Source organism: Berghia stephanieae, chromosome 2 (assembly GCF_034508935.2).
Source record: "Berghia stephanieae isolate SIO BIC M18660-M18661 chromosome 2, UCSD_Bste_1.3, whole genome shotgun sequence".
In the NCBI taxonomy this organism is placed as follows: domain Eukaryota; kingdom Metazoa; phylum Mollusca; class Gastropoda; order Nudibranchia; family Aeolidiidae; genus Berghia; species Berghia stephanieae.
Window position 1 is genome coordinate 122,202,212 of NC_088361.1, and position 21,539 is coordinate 122,223,750.

Genomic DNA, 21,539 nt, shown 5'->3' on the forward strand with positions numbered 1-21,539 from the left:
ATTTTCGAGAAGTATATCTTACTCTCGGGATTTTGTGGAGCACTTCACTATTTTTTATTTCCGCCATCAAGACGCCAGAGCTTCCTTGGTCACCTTTGCCAGTCATATTACTGTCAAGATTTTATCATGCCAGGGTCCCGACAGAAAGGAATTGCAAGTACTCTCAGACTGGAAGTGGAACCCCACAAGTCCGCACGCAATATATAATATTATCATCTCATCAAGATCGTATAAGGTACGTAACATCATCATATTCTCATTTGTAACTATAATCACCATTCATTTATAAGAAGACTAATTTTATTAGATATAATCTTTCTACTCATATAATCTTAAACAACTCGTCATTTTTTTCTCGTTCTTTTTAAAAGTAACTATTAGATTATGGGGCTTTATTTATCACATCTTTATTTTTTAAATGTAGCCGAGTTAGCTCTTGAGTGCTCATCAGACCATGACAATGTTGATGAAGTTGTAAAAGAAAAGGCCATTCACACATTAACCCCCTCGACTCATGTGTGAAGGGGTATCTCTGAATGAATACTAATAACGGATATTATAAGTGTAAGTATAAGTTAGAGTTTAAGTATTAAAAAATGTCTATCAAGCAATTCGCACTGTATGAATTGGACATACAATTATTTTTTTGAGCTTTTATACAGCGCAATATCCACTAAACGTGCTCAAAGCGCTTTACACGGGTCCCTGACCAAAAGCAACACGTAACATGTAGAACGAGATGAAACGCCTAATAGGCCATATTGCAATTTTTTTTTCGACAAAGACAACGCTGTTGACGGCCAGGTACTCATTTTACACCTGAGCACAGTGAAAGATTGTGAGTAAAGAGCCTTTTCCAAGGACTCAACTAAGCGCCGAGCGAGGCTCAAACCCATGATCTTCCGATCCGGAAGCGAGTATCATACCGCAAGACCACATAGCCGCACAATTATAAATAATCTCTTTAAAATGAAGAATTGTAAAGCATGTGTTTGAGCATGGTTAACCCATGGAAAATATTCGTACATGTTTATATTGAAATGTCATTTTTATTTGTTATTTCCAATACTGATTACAAAGTATACCTTATTATATTTGTATTTATTATACTGATTCGCTGTATACATACGAGGTATACTTTAAATGATTGGTAGCTGGGTAAAGAATAATATTATCTTATCTGCTTTATGTACAGATCTTATCAATTTCCTTTCCATTATTCTAATCGACCCATCAATATAAACACGATTAATCTTCATACAAATGGCTCGTACAAATACAAACCGGACGTGATTTTTGCTCCGGGCAGTTGATGAACTATGAAATCATATGAAATATTGTGTATGTAAGTAATGTATTGAAGGAACCAGTTGAAAATATTATTTTCCAACGATTTATCGTCACTACTTACTTACTTAATCCTCTTCGGGCCTTGAGGCATATAGGGCATCCACCAGACATCTCCATTTTTTTTTCGATCGGCTGCTTTTGCGGTGGCTGTATTCCAGGACAGGCCGGCTTCCTTTAATGCTTTCTCCACGGTCCTTCGCCATGTTTCTTTGGGTCTTTCCCGCTTTCTCTTCCCACCTGCTGTCTAGTACAGGGCTGTCTTGGCAACTGACCCTTTTTCCATTCTGGCCACATGACCCAGCCACGCCATCTTCTTTTTATTTGGCTTTCAATACAAATGCAGTCAGCTTTCTTTAATAAATCCACTGTTTTTATTTTTTGTGGGCCAAAATATATTAAAAATTCTTTTTAGACATTTGCTCTGAAAGGCTTCTTGTTTCTGTGTTAAGGAGGATGTCATTTTCCAGCTTTCCCTTCCATAAAGCAGTACACTTACAACATTGCTTTTGTATATTTTTAGCTTTGTCTTTCTCATAATTTGCTTTGATTCCCAAAAGTTTTTCAGCATGCCGAAAGCCTGGTTTGCCTTTTGAATTATGTGCTTGATATCGTGTTCTGCATTTCCGTAGTCTGTTATTTTGGATCCAAGGTAGGAGAACTCTGCTACCTCTTCAATTATATGTTCATCTATCCTAATTTCACTGTCATGTTTTGGATTCACCCTTATGTGCACAGTCTTATCGAAATTTATGTACAGTCCAATTTTCGAGGCGTTCTTGTGTAGTACGTTTAGTTTCTCTGAGGCGTCTCTGTGTGTACTGGAAACTAACGCGATATCATCTGCGTAGTTTATATCTTACAGAAAGGATGTCAGTGTCCAGCGAATGCCTCTCTTCTTAACATCAATTGTATTTTTCGTGAGCCAGTCTACAGCAGCCAGAATAAACAGAAGCGGGGAGAGTATGAAGCCTTGTTTTACACCAGTTGTTACATTAAAGCTGTCTGTCAAATTGTTTCCACAGATCACTTGGCATTGGTAGTTGCGTACCTTGCTATTATTAAGTTGACCATCTTCATCGGTATACCATAATGGCGGAGTATTTTCCACAGGGACTCTCTGTGTAAGCTGTCAAAGGCTTTTTCAAAATCGACAAAAATGGTGTAGAGGGGGCTGGTCCATTCAATGCTTTGCTCCAAGATTTGTCTCAGGGTAAATATGTGGTCCGTACATGACTTCCCTTTTCTGAACCCTGCTTGCTCTTTTCTAAGAATGTTTTCAATGTGGGGTGAGAGTCTTTTCAGAAGGATTCTATTAAAAATTTTGCTCGTTACGGACAGGAGTGTGATTCTACGCCAGTTAGCACAATTTCCCATGCAGTTTTCCTTTCTTGGCTATTTTATGGATGATGCCGTGATGACAATCATCTGGTATTTCTTCCTTTTCCCAAATGTTGGTGAACAATTTACTAAGAATTTTGGACATTTCCTGCGAGGTCGTTTTAAGCATTTCCGCACTGATTTTTTCAATACCTGGGGCCTTGCCATTTTTGTTGTTGATGTATTGCCTCGTGCACCTCATGCTCAGTGATTGGACCAAGATTAACATCTACGTCCATTTCTGCTTCTGGGATATCTATGTAAGAAGATGGGTCTAGTCTGTTCAGAAGGTTTGCGAAATATTCTCTCCATCTTTCAATTTTCTTCTTTTCATCTGTGATGACACTGCCATCTTGGGATTTTAATGGTTTCTCTTGGCCATAACTGTTTCTCGAGAGCTTTTTTGTGATTTTGTATAGCGTTTGTGAGTCTTGTCTTACAGCTGCATTTTCTGCTTCATTTGCTAAAATTTCTGCAACATCTCTTTTGTCTTTCCTTGTGGATTTTTTCACTTCTTTATCCTTCAATGAGTATTCACTGGATAGCCTTTCTTTTAGTCGGGGGGAATTTAGTATTTATGAGATTTAGTTTGATTGATTTTATTTGGTTAATGAGTTCCCATGACCTTGCTGATATCCAATTCTCTGTATTGGATTCATTGTGTCTTAAGTGTTCAGTGGCACTTTCCTGCATGACATGGTTGAAATATTGGATTGTCATGCTTGTAATATCTTGTATTGCACTTAGTTTGTTTCTTACTGAGATATTGAACTGATTTTGGATATCTGGGATTTTTAATTTATCTGTGTTGAAACGTTTCTTCTTCTGTTATGCAATGTTTGTTTTCGTCAATTTAGTAGAGATTTTGGCTGTGACAAGAAGGTGGTCACTTCCAATGTCTGCCAATCGTCTGACTCTGACATAGTTTAAGCTGCTCTTCCATTTTCTGTTGATCATTATATGGTCTATCTGATTTTCTGTTTTTCCATCTGGTGATTTCCAGGTCAATTTATGTATGTTTTTGTGTGGGAAGAAAGTTCCACCAATCATGAGGTTGTGTTCTTCGTAAAACTCTGTTAGTCTGCTTCCATTGTTGTTCATCACCCCTATGCATTCCTTTCCAACGGACTGATTTGTTTATTCTTCCACTGTATTGCCAACTCTTGCATTTAGGTCTCGGATGATCATGAGCATATCATGTCTTGGACTATTTTCAACGGCCATTCTTAAAATATCGTAAAATTCTTTTTTTATTTATTCGTCTGCATCCTCTGTAGGTGCGTAACATGTGAGGATTGAGAGTTTGGTTATTTTGAGCTGTTTCTAGTGTATACAATAGTTTCACTAATTGGTTTCCATTCTAATAGTGATTTGTTGTTTTGCCTGGCTATCAAGAGGGAAACACCTTCTCTGTGTTGGCTATCCTTTCTACCTGACCAAACGATCAGGTCGCCTTAGAAAGTTGGCGCTTCCCAGCTCCTGTCCATCTTGCCTCTGATATGCCTAGCAAATCGATCTTGTAGTTCAAAATCTCGCGCCGGACGTGCCAGTTTTCCTGTTTGATATAAGGTCCTAACATTCCAGCACGAGACATTGAGCTTGCGTTTTGGTGACTACAGATCTGCAATCTGGTCGGGGGCGTCCTTTCGGCTTTGACCTCCTACCGTCATGAAGATCAACTCATCTCAAATCCTCTATATGCCTACATTTGCCAATAGATTGCATTGGTTTGCAAAAGCGCCTTCATGAAAAAGAATAATAATATAATCCTTACTTCATCTATCTATATCTGAAAGAAGGATCATGCACTTCCAGCGACAATTTTACCAATCTTTTTGACCTGTTTTATCAAACGGGTATTATATTGTAGGTGATTTATATTTCAAAAATCTAGTTTGTCTCCCAGAATAGTAGATTTGGATGAAAGATATTTGTTTTATTAAAGAGAAAAGCAATAAACAACATTTCATATTTATTATTATTTCAATGTTACATTTATTCTTCGACTTCTGGTACAATTCCAATATATTATTCGTTTTAGGAAGAAAGACAAGACATATCAAGGTAGACCACCCTCGTCAATTCACATGGTCCTCATTAGAGACCTAAAACGCCTTCAAAATAACAAAGTATTAAAATCAAAGGAAGACCTTACGAAGTTAGCATCCACAGCAAAAGACTGTGAACAGTGAAAGCAAATGACACGGATGATTAGAGAGGCAGCGGAGGCGTCCCGATCGGATGATTAGGAAGCGAAAGGCTTTAAGTCAGTTAAGTCAGTCAGTATTAGTTTTAGGTGGTGGGTCCCATTTTATGTATCCATACTGTGCGCTTGGCCAAGAAACTCACAACATTGCCATCCGGAAATATAACGGACCAATACACAAAACCGTGTGTCATCTTAGACATTTATAGTTGGTTAATAGATAGAACGAAGTTGACGTCACTCAGGTCTTTGTTATTGTTTTTTTGCCATCCATTTTTATGAGTTGTTCTCACTAAACTGTATTAACCAGACTATAAAAGTTCATGGTTACATAGTTTTCATAGGTTTCATGGTTTTGTGTGTTGGTCCGTTATACTTCAGGATGGCTATGTTGTGAGTTTTTTAGCCAAGATTGAATGAAATCGACGTCACTCGGGTCTTTGTTATTGTTTTTTTTTGCCATCCGCGTTTATGAGTAATAGGCTTCTCGATTCATGATGTCACTTCCTTCGTAATGGCGCATGGTAACTTAGTAACTGGCTCTAAACTATCGGAACAATGGCGGACGCCCTTATGAAATATTTCTCCGACAAGCATATAAGTGTACCCAGAGGAGAGAGACATTATAAATATGATCATGTTTTGACTTTTATACATTCTGGTCACATGGCATATGAAAAGTTCTAGCCAGCATGAAGAATAAAAAGTACCCATTTCTTTGTTTAGAACCAGGCTGCTCGCCGTTGCTGGGTGACGTGACATCAGGCTAAGAATCCAATTCTCATTTAACTGTATTAACCAGACTATAAATGTTCATGGTTACACATAGTTTTGTGTGTTCGTCCATTATACGTCCGGGTGGGAATGTTGTGAGTTTCTTAACCAAGCGCATACAATCTATAGAGTTTAGTGATAATAACTCATACTCATAAACATGGATGGCTAAAAACAATAACAAAGACCTGAGTAACATCAACTTCGTTCTATCTATAGAAGGAACGATGTAAATGTCACTCAGCTCTTTGTTATTGTTTTTAGACAGACATTTTGATGATAAGTTCTCACTAAATTCTATCAATCAGACAACAAACTCTCAATGTGACACAAAGTATTGGGTTGGTACGTTATATCCGGGTGGCGGATGCTGTGAGTAAATTTACATAAACGCTTAGCATCAATAAAATCAGTATGACCTAAACCCTTTATCTTGAGTGTCGAGGCAGACAACGACTTGCTCTCACATCAGAATGGAAATCAGGCGAAGGGAGGTTCTTTTTATTGAATTACCCGCCAACTCTCTGCCCTGGACGTCCCCTGTTCGCCCACTATACACACAAGGTGGTCCTGCCCTTATAGACCAAATGTGATTTTACTCTTTACACAAAAAGCTCTTTTGCCCTTTCGCTAAATCGTGACAAAAAGTTAGAAAAGAACTAATATTAAAACATCCCCAAGTAAAATGGTTTCTTGCAAAATCTAATTTTAGTCTTTGAGCTCTCAGCGCCAAAGCAATGATATTTTTTGCCATTTATTGTCTTTAGATTGCTCGATAATTTAATTGAGTCGCTCAGTGATGAATAATTTAGACAAAATTACAATAATGTTCTAACATCATTCCATATTTATTTTTTTTTTTTTTCTGTTTTGGTGCTTGGGCTCGGCCATGAAGCTTGCTTATATTATAGCATAGACAGCAAGTATCCATCTTTTTGTTCCATCCAATAATTGACCTAAATGATAAATAAGTATCAACCTCATTAACGCAAAACGAAACACACACACACACACACACTCGCACACACACGCGAACACGCGTTTACACACTCATATAAACTTATTATACTCGTATACACACACACATTTTATATATATATATGTATATATATATATATATATATATTATATATATATATATATATATATATATATATATATTTATATTTATAATGTAATTACGAACCACCAAAAAACACGAAGCTAGAAATATACGAAAAACCCAACAACCTACTTTCACTTCCATTTCCTGATGAGAGCTAACACTCTAAACAATATTGTAGAAGTTGATGATAATTATACTTGAAATGTTATATATATATATATATATATATATATATATATATATATATATATATATATATATATATATACATACCCACTAACCTGCAAAATTGCATAGTGAGTGAATGTGCTTGGTACGTGATTCAGTCCCTTGACCAGTGAATACACTAACTTAAATACACGGGAATAGCATCCCAGTATTGAGGCTTATCTTTATCTTACAGTTTTATAATATTATAAGTTGTTCAATCGTAGAACTCTTCATCACTTAGAAATGTTGTTACATTTGAATTCTCCTCATTATTGTTTAGACTGTGTTGGACACAAGGAATAAAATTGGTGACCTTGGCATTCCCTTTATAGATGAAGTTGACGGCACTCAGGCCTTTGTTATTGTTTTTTTTTTTTGCCATCCGGTGTATGAGTAATTCTCACTGAACTGTATTAACCAGACAATTAAAGTTCATTGTTACACATAGTTTTATGTGTTGGTCCGTTATTCTTCCGGGTGACACTGTTGTGAGTTTCTAAGCCAAGCGCATACTATCAATAGAATGCAATACTCTTCAACAGTCGTAACGTCACTTCCTTCCTAATGACGCATGGTAACTTAGTAACACTGGCTCTCAACTATCCGAACAATGACGGACGCCCGTATGAAATATTTCTCCGGCGAGCATAAAAGAGTATCCAGAGGGGAAAAAACATAGATTTGATCATGTTTTGACTTTTACACAATCTGATACAAGGCATATGAAAAGTTCTAGCCAGTCTGAAGAATAAAAAGTAATGATTTTCTTTGTTTAGAACCAAGATGGCCGCCGTTGCCGGGCGCGTGACACCAGACTACTGAATCCTATTGACGCACTCTGCTTTTAAATGTTTAGACTGCCAGCTGGGTGATTGTTTCTTAATAAATATCACCAGACTATAAGCGTTTTAAGAAAAACTTGAACATTTATAGAGCGCAATATCCACCAAACGTGCTCAAAGCGTTTTATAAGGAGTCCCTAGCCAACAGCATCACTTACCATGTTAGGCGATATTACATTTTTCCGATAGAGACAACGCTATTAAGGGCCAGCGGTTTTACACCCGAGGACGGTGAGATAATGTGACTAAAGAGCCTTTTTCAAGGACTATGTACCGCTCAGAGCAGGACATGAACCCAGGACATTCCGATCCGATACGAAGGAGAGTGTCATACCATTAGACCACATAGCCGTTAAAGGTAGCACAATGTGTTGCTAAGATTGATTTGACGGCTATAACTGGTGAGTATTTTGATTAGACGAATACCATTGACAGCAATTCATGTAGAGTTTATTTAGTTTAGCAATGGCTGCCATTGTTTACTGTTTGGAGTGTCCGAATCATTGTTTTATATGGAGTTAGAGGTCAAGGGGCGTGATTATGTTGTTTTAAATACAAGTTAATTCATATTACTTGAGTCGAGGGGACATGTGTACCTCTTGGGGTTGATCTATATTAACTTTCTATGTGCTAGAGGTCGTTGGTCACATTTCAATCTTCAATCTTCAATGGCTTGTATTTGCAAAAAGCCTCACAGGCCCATCACTGCAAGGTTCTATTACAGTCTAATCAAAACATGGAACAGTCACAGATTACTTGGACGAGCAAATGCATTAAACTGTTTTGAAAGTTTCCAGGCATTTAACATTCGTGATGTCCGGTGTCAAGACATTCCAGTCATTTATTGTTCGTGGGAAAAAGCTGTGTTTGTATGTGTCTGTTCTTGTAAATGGTTGTATGTATTGGGAATGAGATTAGCGGAAGAGTAGTGTCCCTTGATTGGACGTCACCGGCAGAAAGTTATTAGACAGAGAACGTCATGTTGGTTTTGCGCATGCGTCTCTCGTCCTCGCTTCCGGTGAAAGCGGCAAGAGACTCTTCACCGAAAGCGAAGACGAGAGAAACGCATGCACAAAACCATGTTGACGTTCTCTCTGTATGGCGACGTCCAATCAAGGGACGCTTCTCTTCCGCTAATCTCATTCCCTATAATGATGCATTGCATCTACCCATCTGATTTGCTTTTTATATAGTTTGGGATGATGATGGGTGAGTTTGGGTAGTTGATGGTTTTGTGTAAGGTAACACACAATACGGGATACCTTGCTCTCGTTTTTCAATGGTTTCCATTTTAGTGTCTGGAGGGAGGACGTCACACAACCCTGGTCTCTGGATTTGCATTTGGTTGCGAATCCTGCAGCTGCTCTTTGTACTTTTTCAATATTGTATTTTTTTTTCAATATATGCCCAAAATGACCCACATAGTTCAAAGTATTCACAGCTTTTGAAGTATCTCGCACCACGATTGATGATTTTGTTCAGCTTGACACATGGGTATGTTTACACATTTCATAAACAAAGCACCATGAGAAATATCCAATCGTTGGACAGCGACCAATCATGTGATTGATGACTCGGTTGTACGAAAACCTTAATTAAGATCGCTCCCATTGCCTTAACCAAGGACTCACTCCGGGGTCATAATTTGAAATCATTGTCACCACACATGACATGCTCAATCGCGCTTGAATTTACCACAAGAACAATAATTACAAAAGCACTCGGCCATCTACTTGTCTTTCGTGACAATCGTATTTGTAAAAAGCCAAACGTAAAAGCCTTTTAACAGTTTGCTCGCGCGCACGAACGCACCCACGCACTTAAACACACACACAAAAACACACACACACACACACCCACTCTCTCTCTCTCTCTCTCTCTCTCTCTCTCTCTCACATACAATAATTCCATAGCTGTAGTGGGCAAGCGGATTTATTCCTGACGTGATTTGCATCCAATAACCAGTTCAAATTTCCTCAGGAAAAATGTCTATAGAATCAGCCAAGTTATACATATAAATTGTGTCATTTTCTTACCTCCCCTTCTACATGATGGGACGATTATTATTATTATTATTATTATTATTATTATTATTATTATTATTATTATTATTATTATTATTATTATTATTATTATCATCATCATCATCATCATCATCATCATCATCATCATATTCATCATCATCATCATCATCATTATTATTATTATTATTATTATTATTATTATTATTATTATTAATATTATTATTATTATTTTATTTTGACTGAAATATCTTTCATATAAAACACATTTATTCCACTACTAAACAACTACATTAAAGACAGGGTATTTAGTATTTGGCCTTGACGAATATGACCTTTATGATAATAAAAACTATCTAACAATCGTGTGATATCAACATAAAAATAACCAATGTTACTCAAAGTAAATAATCTTACCAAGGGAAAAAAAACCCGAATTTTATTGAGGTGGGGTTCAAGCCCTGATCTCTAGCGTCATGATGCAATGCTATAATTCCCAGGCCAACTAACTCCGTTTGTCCTTCCTCTAACGCGGTGATTTTTAACCAGGTGTATTATTGTACTGTAAACTCTAGAGTGTATTGTACTTTACACCCCAGAGCGTATCAAATTTAAAGGGTGTACCACTTTAATTGGGTGTACTGGGAGTGTTCAAAATATCGGCATAAAACATATAGACACTCTACATAAGCAACTTCATATTATACAATGGATGTGTTATGAGTGAATTTTGATATCATATTAATTTTCCCACGCCGTATTTTTCGCAATTAAAATCGCTTCATCAGTTGGGACTTTCCACCTGTCCAACATGTACCCGATGTGGGATGGAACCCGAAACCGCAGAGAATCTAGTTGAACGGTGTGTTGTGACGAAGCTTCCGGGTGGGTTCGCGATGGCGCGAGTGCGGTAAAGACTTTGTTGATTGGGTCGATCGTCAGAACATAATAGTTTGAGCACCATTAAAAGCTGCTGCCATTAAGATCGATGCAATTTTAGAGGGATGTACAAGCTTTTAAGTAAAAGTTGAACGTGAGTACGATTTCAAAGTAACAAACAAAACTGAATGTAACAGCTTTAAAAAAGAACAAAATACCAATCATATCTTTTCTCTAACAAGATTATCATTTCTCTTCCGTCTATCTGAGATCTTAAGTAATGTATTCATGTTTTAATTAATTGGCTTTTGTGTTGAAGAAGGGTTTTGAGCCGAAACGTTCCGTATTTGGTATTTGAAGCGCTCTTGTATTCATTTTTGTTTCTTACTTTTAACAGAACACAACTTCTAGCAGCTCAGTGTCTCTACGTTTTCAAATAAAGATGACAAGCACTGCTCCAAGACCTCTCTTCAACTTTTCTTTTATTACTGTTAATTGCTCTTTCCAGATAGTTGTCATTTTTTTCAAATATCTACTGTTGCGATTGGCAGTTTTTTAAATACATATTTTACAATAGTCAGATTTTTTATTATTATCGAGCGTGTTTTTCTGGTCATTCTCAGCTGTCCCCCTATCAAAAGTTGTAAAAAAATGTATCAACCTATGCATCAATTTGCCTTAACTGATTCTGGACCTTGTTGATGCCATATCAAAAAAAAAAAAAAATACTACTCTAAAACCGTTGTTATAAAATAAGGGATTTACGCTGCCAAATATGTAAACAATTTACGCACTACAGAGTCAGAGATGAATTCATCGTATTTCAAAAAAACATCCCGTGCTGACACGGTCGTTCCAACTCTCTTGTGATAATGGGTCACGTCATATTTGTTTCCGAATAAAAACAATTCGCTATAACTGTTATGAACTTACAACTTATATACCTACTTTGCATTAAACTTTGAATTTATTATTTATTGCAAATTATCTTCATCAAGTCGAAATAACTGAAGACTGATATTAAACCTCCAGCTTTAAATCATTTGAAATATTGATTATATACTCAATAAACATTGTTAAATTAATAATGAATTCTGTTTATATAACTTTGAAAAATTGTATCTTTTCATGAACGTTTTCAAGATCATTTAAATGTTTTTAAAACCTATAAGCTCTTAAACGATACGATACCTTATCGGTTCCACTCTCGTAAAGCTGCGAAAAGAAGTCGTATCTATCGATAAGCCGTTAAAGACGACGGCTATAGAATTGGAATTTCACAGTCAACTCTGAGAAGATGATGATCGAAATAAGACAGAGATATCACCAGTGTGGAACGCCTTGGTAGGAGAAGGATCGTAGACAACTTTGATATGGATATCATCAAAAGATGTATAGAGCTGGAAGAACGTAAACATACATCCAATAAAGGAATGGACGTCTGATAATTCGGGTAGAAAAAGACTCATGAGGTCTGGACAGAGGATCATCGATATTCTTGCAGGTGGTGAAGATACTGGGTATTTAGAAGAATGCCATAACATTTTTTTTCTTTTCTGCATCATCTGGAAGGTAGATATTATCATTCTGGGGTCAATGCAGAGGTACTTGAAGACTAGCTAAAGAACCGTTTGCTGCCTTCCCTCGAAGCAACCAGCTGTATTGTATCGGACAAAGTTACCATTCGGTGGTCCATGATTACTTCAAGGCTCCAACTTCAGCAACTATAAAAGCTGACATGATTTCATCGCTTCAATCAGTCAGCACTACATATTCTGACCACACTCCTTTGTGAAAAGAAGCAAACCAGAAATAGTTTTCAAAGCACACTGTCTAATCAGGAAGTTTTGACACCAGATTGCGTGACTTCCCCCGTTATCACTGTGAGCGCAATCGAATCGAGCTCATTTGGGCCCAAGTAAAGGAAAAGAGTGAGAGGAGAAACACCAAATTTACTCTCACCGACGAGGCAATAAATGATATAACAGGGGAAGACAGGGAAAAGGCATTCTCCAACCTTCGCAAACTGGAGGAAAATTACATTTCATCGGATAGAATGATGCTACAAATTCTTTCCGCAGTCGTTCCATTTCTCCTTTCAATCATCTTCATCATCAGAATACAATGATTGATGTGTTCAGTATTTCTATTTTTGTTTGTTTTTGTTGTTGTTGTTGTATTTGTTGTTATTGATGTTATTGTAGTAGTAGTATTAGTAGTAATAGTAGTAGTAGTAGTAGTAGTAGTAGTAGTAGTAGTAGTGGTAGTTGTTGTTGTTGTTGTTAATGTTGTTGTTGCAGTTATTGTTATTAATGAACACTTGTACATATGTGTGGAAACACCGTATCATAAGTTGATGAATTTCTACTTTTGACTAGTCTACATTAAATTTTTGTCATCCTCTTTGGTATAAACACAAGCTAATTCTCAAAACTTTGCAAGCAAAATAATGTTGGAAGCGGGTAATTTTCATTTTCATTTGTATTCATCAGTAATGTGTAATTGATAGTTTCAAAATATAGATGTCTGATTGTTAAGGATTGCCATTCGTCCCTTCATATTCAGATACTGTATGAATATCATTTAAGTTTCAATTAACCGAACATCCCATTTTAACAAATTCCTTCAAACTGGATAACCGGAAAATTCATAATTTTGATACTGTCAATCATCTATGAGTTCCGATCCTTAGCTATTTTCGATTTTAATATAGCTGTAATAAGCGAAATCATGAAAAATTCATGAAAAAATAATTTTTTACTTAGACAAATTGACTCCGAGGTTCATAAAAACTTTTGCAGCTGAGCATTGAGGTCACCTGAGAAAAAGAAATAAAACACGCGCTACTTATTAAAAATCTGACTATGATAAACGACATGAATTTGTTGGCAGAAAGGCATGGCTTTCTTACCCGAATCTGTGCCAAAATGTCGTTTTTGTAACGTTCATCAGAAAATAAGTATTTTTTAAAAAACGAATGACAAATTTCTTCAGTTTTATGGGTTAAATAACAATGTGAAATTGAATGCAAGCTTCAATTTAGTTTACAAAAACATATAAAATGGACGTTTCGGGTTTCCCCTTTATCAACAAAACAGGATGAATGAAACACCATAGACAAATGATATAATGTGGTAGTCAATGACTACCTTGTGAATGCGCTTATGAATGTTTCCTTATACAAAAGCTCAAGTTTTAATATAATGGATAAACAATTATAAGGGATTATCTTAGAAGAACTGATGTTTTCATGTCTGTGTAACTTTATTTTCACCGCGATGCTCGTATAATCTAATCAATAATAAGTAAAATAATATTAGCGATGGATTTTAACTGGAAATGAAAAAAAAAAAAAAAAAAAAAGAGAGAGAGAGAGAGAGAGAGAGAGAGAGAGAGAGAGAGAGAGAGAGAGAGAGGGGGGGGTGGGATGTAATGATAATATGATGCTTGCTACTTTTAGAATTGGCTGCTTGACAAATCCACCTTGAAAACTAATAGACAAAGTGACCAAGACTAAAACATTTCTTTTCCCTCCCTTATTTTGTATGTTAGCTAGCGCCTATAGCCTGATGTGTCTGGGGATTAACGCGTTATAAAGGCCATTATTATTATTATTATTATTATTTTTATTATTATCATTTTTATTATTATTATTATTATTATTATTATTATTATTATATTATTATTGTTATATTATTATTATTATTATTATTATTATATTATTATTATTATTATTATTATTATTATTATTATTATTATTATTATTATTATTATTCTTATTATTATCATCATCATTATTATTATCATTATTATTATTATTACCAATGGTGCTTCAAGATAAACCCGGGGCTAAATATTGACTTTTCAGCTTATCTGTTATAAATGTGAGTCAATATAAATGCATTTATTGAGGAGAGTAAGTTTTGCTTCTCAAACCTCAGAAAAAACCCCCCATTAAATTTCCAAATTCTAATCATTTTGACTTTAAGCTCAACAGTGAAAAAGAAACACAAACAAATAAAAAAAAAAAAGAGCTTCAATTTAATCACTAAACGGACTCAAAGCGCTTTACAAGGGATCCCTTGTCAACAGCAATACTTAACATGTCGGCGGACGACACTATTAGGCGATATTAAGTTTGTCTCCTGAGTACAATGAGAGGATGTGAGTAAAGAGCATTTTCCGAGGACTCAACTATTCGCCGCTGTCTCCTGAGTACAATGAGAGGATGTGAGTAAAGAGCATTTTCCGAAGACTCAACTATTCGCCGCTCAGAGCGGGACTCAAACCCAGCAAGGATCCTCCGATCCGAAGACGAGTCTCACAACACAAGACCACGAGAGTCGCACAAATTCTTTATCTAGTTCATTCTTCCATAAAACCCCATTGACGCGGAGGGAAACAAATTTCGAATTCTCGAATTTTTGTTTTCTTTTAATAGAACTCCATTTCATATATTGCCATGATTCAAATAAACGCATTTTGGAGATATCGCCCAGAGTCAAATGATTCCCAAGACAAATCAATCTATCAGCTCCCAGTGCATTTGTGCTGTGCTCTGAGGCTTACTCGTGATGTTTATATCCCATTCATCTTCCGGCCCATTTCCCCACACGGGAGAGGGGGGGGGAGGGGGTGAGGGAGGGGTATCTATAGGCGTTGTGTTCGAAGGGGAATCGAATTCAAGTCCCAAGGAACAACCAAAAAGAATTAGTGGAATTGAATTGCCAACAGGAATTCGGGCAAAGAAATGAACAATGATATTGGGTGCATAATGATACAATTAAGACCGCACTCGCCTTAGATTATCAAGTCGAGAATTGGGAGACACGCACTCACACATACACAGACACAAACACACACATACACTTTACACTCACATACAAAGACGCTCGCAAACTCGGTGAAAAACACAAACAATATAATATAATATAAAGCTTCGATGTATCGAAATGGTGATATCCATGTAGTAAGTATTTGTTTCTTTTACTGGTTTTATGGTAATAGATAGTATGCGCTTGTCTAAGAAGCTCACAACATTGCGATCCGGAAGTACAACGAACCAACAGACAAAACTATGTGTAACCTAAATCGTTTATAGTCTGTTTAATACAATTTAGTGAGACTTACTCATAAACGCGGATGGCAAAAACAATAACAAAGACTCGAGTGACGTCAACTTCATTCTATCTGTAGTGGCAGACAACACTCAAGAATGGACAGGTTTTTACCGTATACGAGCTGATACCGAAGACCAATGACCGAGACGAGTAGCGCCTGGAGTCCCTCTGACGACCATCTGGTCATGGGAATGAATGAATGAGTCAGTGAGTGTTACTGAGTAGTTATAATATTGATATGATCTAAACTGCCTTTAATGGGCACTTTTACATAGGGCCAACCGTCATCGCTAGTTATCGATTTGTTGGTTGTTATTATTTTGTTTTGCTTTAGCATATTATCATATCATATCATATCATACCATATCATATCATATCATATCATATATCATATCATATATCATGGGTTAAAGGTTAATAGGAGTAATTCCTTACGTCCTTTTGATAAAAACAAGTATTAACAACAATCTAAACAGTCACTAATCAAATCAAATTATTTATCTAGATTCTAGATAATATTCCATAGAATATACTGAGCGTCAATTTATACTGGCCATCGAGTAATAGCCCATACCTTTACATCTATTGAACCCATTGCATAATTCATACATCAATAGAAAGTTAAGAGAACTCCAGGCTTGATACATGAATTTGAGTAAGATACATACATGTTTACCCAAATAGTGTGTGGTTGAAAATTATCCATGATTTCTCGGAGTGCAAAAGTAAGCATAATAAAATAATGATAATAATAATAATAATAATAATAATAATAATAATAATAATAATAATAATAATAATAATAATAATAATAATAATAATAATAATAATAATAATAATAATAATAATAATAATATTTTGTAACATCCTTTCGGAAATTCTTTATACAAACATGTGGATGGAACTTACTAAAAATCCAGTACATATATGCAAGCAATATCACGAAACATAAATATTAAAATTAGTGTATATTATGGTCTTAAGAATGAAAAATAAATATTTAAAAATGAAAAATGAAAAAGTAATTGGTCTTGATCCCCCTGACGGGGATAACTCTTCCCACGGGACTGACTGTACAACGTGAATCTCTTTTTCCAACCCTTGTCCTTTCACAATTTCCCCCGATTTCTGTTGCATAAGAATGGGAAAGAAGATTCGCTTCTTGTTCACACCAAAAGTTGGTTGGTCGCATTTAATCATTACTAGTAAAAAGCCCGCAATTTCGTGGGGAAAGAACTATTTTCATTCGATATTGCCTGAATCATTTTCTTGATTATCTTGATTACGAGTAGATGCACACTTTAATCGATGTGCTTGTCGCTGCCATGCTTTATTCGGTATGATTTTAGTTTATCAGTCAGTAGATATCAATATCAATATGTCACAAGTCTTTACCACGCTTGACTTGGGAGGCCTTCCGAAAGCTCCTACAAAGGGAAACAACTTAAATAATATTCCCTCAACTAACCCCAAGAAAAGTAAAACCTAGAGTACCTTTAACTAACCCTAATAGGAAAATAAACACCCGAGCATTATGACTAACCCTTATAGAAAAAAAAACCCTCGGACTGCTTTGCACTACCTTTCAATACTTCACAAATTAAAATGGCGGCCGAGAATCAAAACAATGGTCACATTAGGAAATTTTAAACTTTCACAAATCTATCAAGGTTTGTTCTAGAGTTTTAAAAATGCTTCTTTATGATGACAAATTGAATAAATAAACGCCTGACAAAAGATCTACGGTGAAAATACAAATTGAAAGAATACTGGGGATGTAGGAGGTTTCGGAATGTCTACCCCCTAGCACCTTTACTAAGACTTATGACTAACCCGAATAGAAAAAAAAATCCCCACAAATCTATATGGTGACAAATTGAATAAATGAACGCCTGACAAATGTTCAACGGTGAAAATACAAATTGAAAGAATACTAGGGATGTAGGAGCTTTCGGAATATCTCCCCTTTACCTAACTTATGTGAGGTCAAATGAAAATCTGAAGCAGACGCGAAAAATATCTAGTTTGTTCGGGCTAGAATCTAGACAGATACAATTGACAGTTTGCCGACAACGTTTAACTAAATATTTCCCAGGGCAATAATTATCACATCGATGGCATAAAAAACGACCGTAACATCAGCAGTAATATTAGTAGACGTTGTTAATCGGTGAAACTTGTTTAAAATTTGTGTAAATCCGAATACCTTCGTGTGATCAAGTCAGTGACTTCTTATATCAGTAGACAATGGATCAAGTGAATAATATCACTATGAATGCCACGATTTTCTGAAAAATGCCAACACACACACATGTATACACCACACACAACACACACACAAACACACACACACACAAACATACACGCAATTAGAACATACTACTACACAACACTGATCACCGCTAAATCAACAACACAACGGAAGTAATAATAATACTCGATGTCATAAATAGATGACGCAAACTTACAACTTTTTACAGTGTCAAAATTTGTTGATTTTGAGAGTTTTAGTGTCGTCGGTACATATTTTATGATATCTGTTTGACTCAACGAACTTTCAAACTGACTTTAAATTATAAAAGGAAATCAAGTTATCTGTTTATTTATCTGTAAAAAATACATTTCTAATTTTCAAATCTTTCAGTAGAGGCGTGGGCCGTATCATTTTTTTATTGACTCAAATAAGCACAGTGTTCTCCACAATGCTATATTTTTTAAAGAAAGGATGTAAAGGTGAGATGGAAAATAAAGGCCCCATATTCTTAATTATAAAATAATATGAAGTCCAGTTTTGGTTGTTATTTTTTTAAATGTCGGTTTGGCGCGCTATCAATTGAGCCACAAAGTCCAGACCTCATTGTTAAGCTGTACAAAAGAATTTCAGAAAAATTAGTAAAGAACGTAAACTTTAGAGGTTTCCTAAGTATTTTCTTCTAAAATCCTGAAATCTTTCCCTAAAAAAAATTCGAAAAGAAAAGTGACCGTTTTCAAGTCAGTATATTGATGATAATTTATCAGAGGCTTATGTATGATTATTATCGTTGTTGCTTTCATGATTATTTTTGTCATTATTTCATTGTAGTATGAACTTTTTACATTTACAATGTTCGTTGTTGCTTTCATGATTCTTTTTGTCATTATTTCATTGTAGTATGAACTTTTTACATTTACGATTCATTCGATCATGACCAATTTTCAATTATCAGTATTCTATGATATTATTTTTCGATTTTACATTGCCGTATTGATACATATTTTCCTTACATTCAAAGTTGTGTAAAGCTATCTGTGTATGATACAATGCAAGCTATATGAGATTCTGTAATTATAAACTACTACATAAAGCATGTAAAGGACAATTCCTATATTAAGCCTTTAGTAAGATAAGATAAGATAAGATATAATTCTAAAGTCTAAATTTAAGAAAAAGAATCTTGAATTTTCGTGCATTAAAAATTACACTTACAGTCAAGGGTTTGTTTTTGACTTTCCCTCGAGGTAAGAAACAAAATCAGCCAAGCCAAGAAAAAAAAACAACCCGAAACAATTATTGAGCGAAAAAGCATCTCGGGATTGTAAACGACGGAATTCCGTCTAGAATCGGGAACGCACTGACAGTTAAGAAGATGAATGTGTTTGATTGGAGGAGAGGGTTTGGAGATGATGATACGTTATTGAGGTGTTAGAAGAGGCAGGTTTCGCCAGTTGGAAAAATCAGAGCGCATTTTAATGTGTTATCTTCGTTGATTGATGACACCCCCCCCCCCCCCCCCCCCCCCCCCTCATCCCCCAACCGATTTCTTAATTTTGTTTTCGTTTTTCAACGTGTTTCCAATGAGCGAGATGGGAGGTCAAATATACAGTTGAATGAGATTTCAAATCAGATGTAAAAGCCACAGACAATCTCATGTACACAAACACACACATACGAACACACACACACACACACACATATATATATACACACATAATATGTGTAACAATAGCGTTTCGGTATGCAAATCGAATAGACAAAAGGCCTTAAATGTTACATAAGACAATTCTAAACTAAAATGATTATAACAAATGATAAATAAGGAATGAGTAGGTTTATTGACCTTTGAATAACCTGTAATGGTAAAGAAAAGTAAAATTTCGCTGCAATTCTCAATCAGGCCACAAAGATAATACCTAAATAACAGATCTGAAACAGTGAATCAAACATTAGCAAAGTACAAATCATATATATCGGATAATTGATACCAATGTATTATGTTTTATTGGGTACTAATCTAATGCACATCATTTATCACAATCATAAATCATAGAAAAATATAAAATGTTTGTAACTAATAGGTAAATAATAATCAAGCAACATAATATCCCATGTCATTCATCATAATCATACATCAAAGAAAAAAGCTCCCTGTCAATGGCATTCTGGAATTTATTTATGGTTTCGCTTTTTTGTGTGTCATCTTTTAGATTATTCCAATATATATGGCAGATCGAAATATAAATGAATTTCTTCTTATTTTTAGTATTATAGCCGTTAATAAAATTCTTATATTGAGATCCTCTTGTTTGATCAAAATAAACAACCAGATATTTTTCATATTCTATCACAGTTAAAGCAATATGTCCGTCCCTGTCTACAAAATACATGTCTGAGAGGTTAAACTTCCCAACATACAATATCTTGTGTTTAGAAATATTAAACATCATTTGCAGTAGACGTGGCCATTTATTTTGTAAAAGATTTTTATGCATTGCTGAATCATATATAACTTTGCGTCGTCGGCAAATATCATATATATATATATGCGTGTGTGTGTGTGTGTGTGTGTGTGTGTTTATGTGTGTCTGTGTGTGTAATAAATAACAGGGGATCCAGAACACTTCCCTGCCGGACCCCACTTGTAACATATTCAAAATCTGACATTTCATTTTTTACAATCACCCTTTGCATTCGGTTCGACAAAAATGACACAAGGCAAAATGAAATAATTTACCAATTTTTCCATAACCGTTAAATCTAATAAACAACCTTTGGTGTGAACGGAGTCAAAGGCTTTTTTAAAATTAAGATATGTTATGTCTCTATCGTGGTGAGTATCAAATAAACTTTTATTGTACTTTTACAGTACAATAATATGCAGATATATTATAGCGAAAAATATTGAGAATCTTACTAAAGCATTTTAAAGAAATATTTAATTAAACAAATTATATTTCTAATTGTAAACAACAAAGAACGCTTATTCTTAATATTCATCATCATATGAGAGAAATCTTTATCTGCAGCAGTCGTGAAGACAATAATTGAAGAATGGCATCTGGTTTCAAATCCAAGTCTTAAATGGTCAAATCATAAAAGAGTTTCTCCTTAATATGTCGTTGAGTATCCCTCAAAAATATAATGTCTTCTCCATTGTTTAGGTGTCATGAGAAAACCGTTTAAAATATTATTTAAATAATATATTTTGTGGACAATCATTTAATGGACGTGAAGTGTATAGGTGTCAGCCAACGTGTACTTATTTGCAGGTCTGATAACTCAAATTGTTATGTGCTCATTGTTGTAATGGAAATTCTCACAAACCAACGCTAGATAATGTCGATTATAATAATGATCAATCAATCCAACAATTGCTTTCGGTTATCAGACCTTCAAAC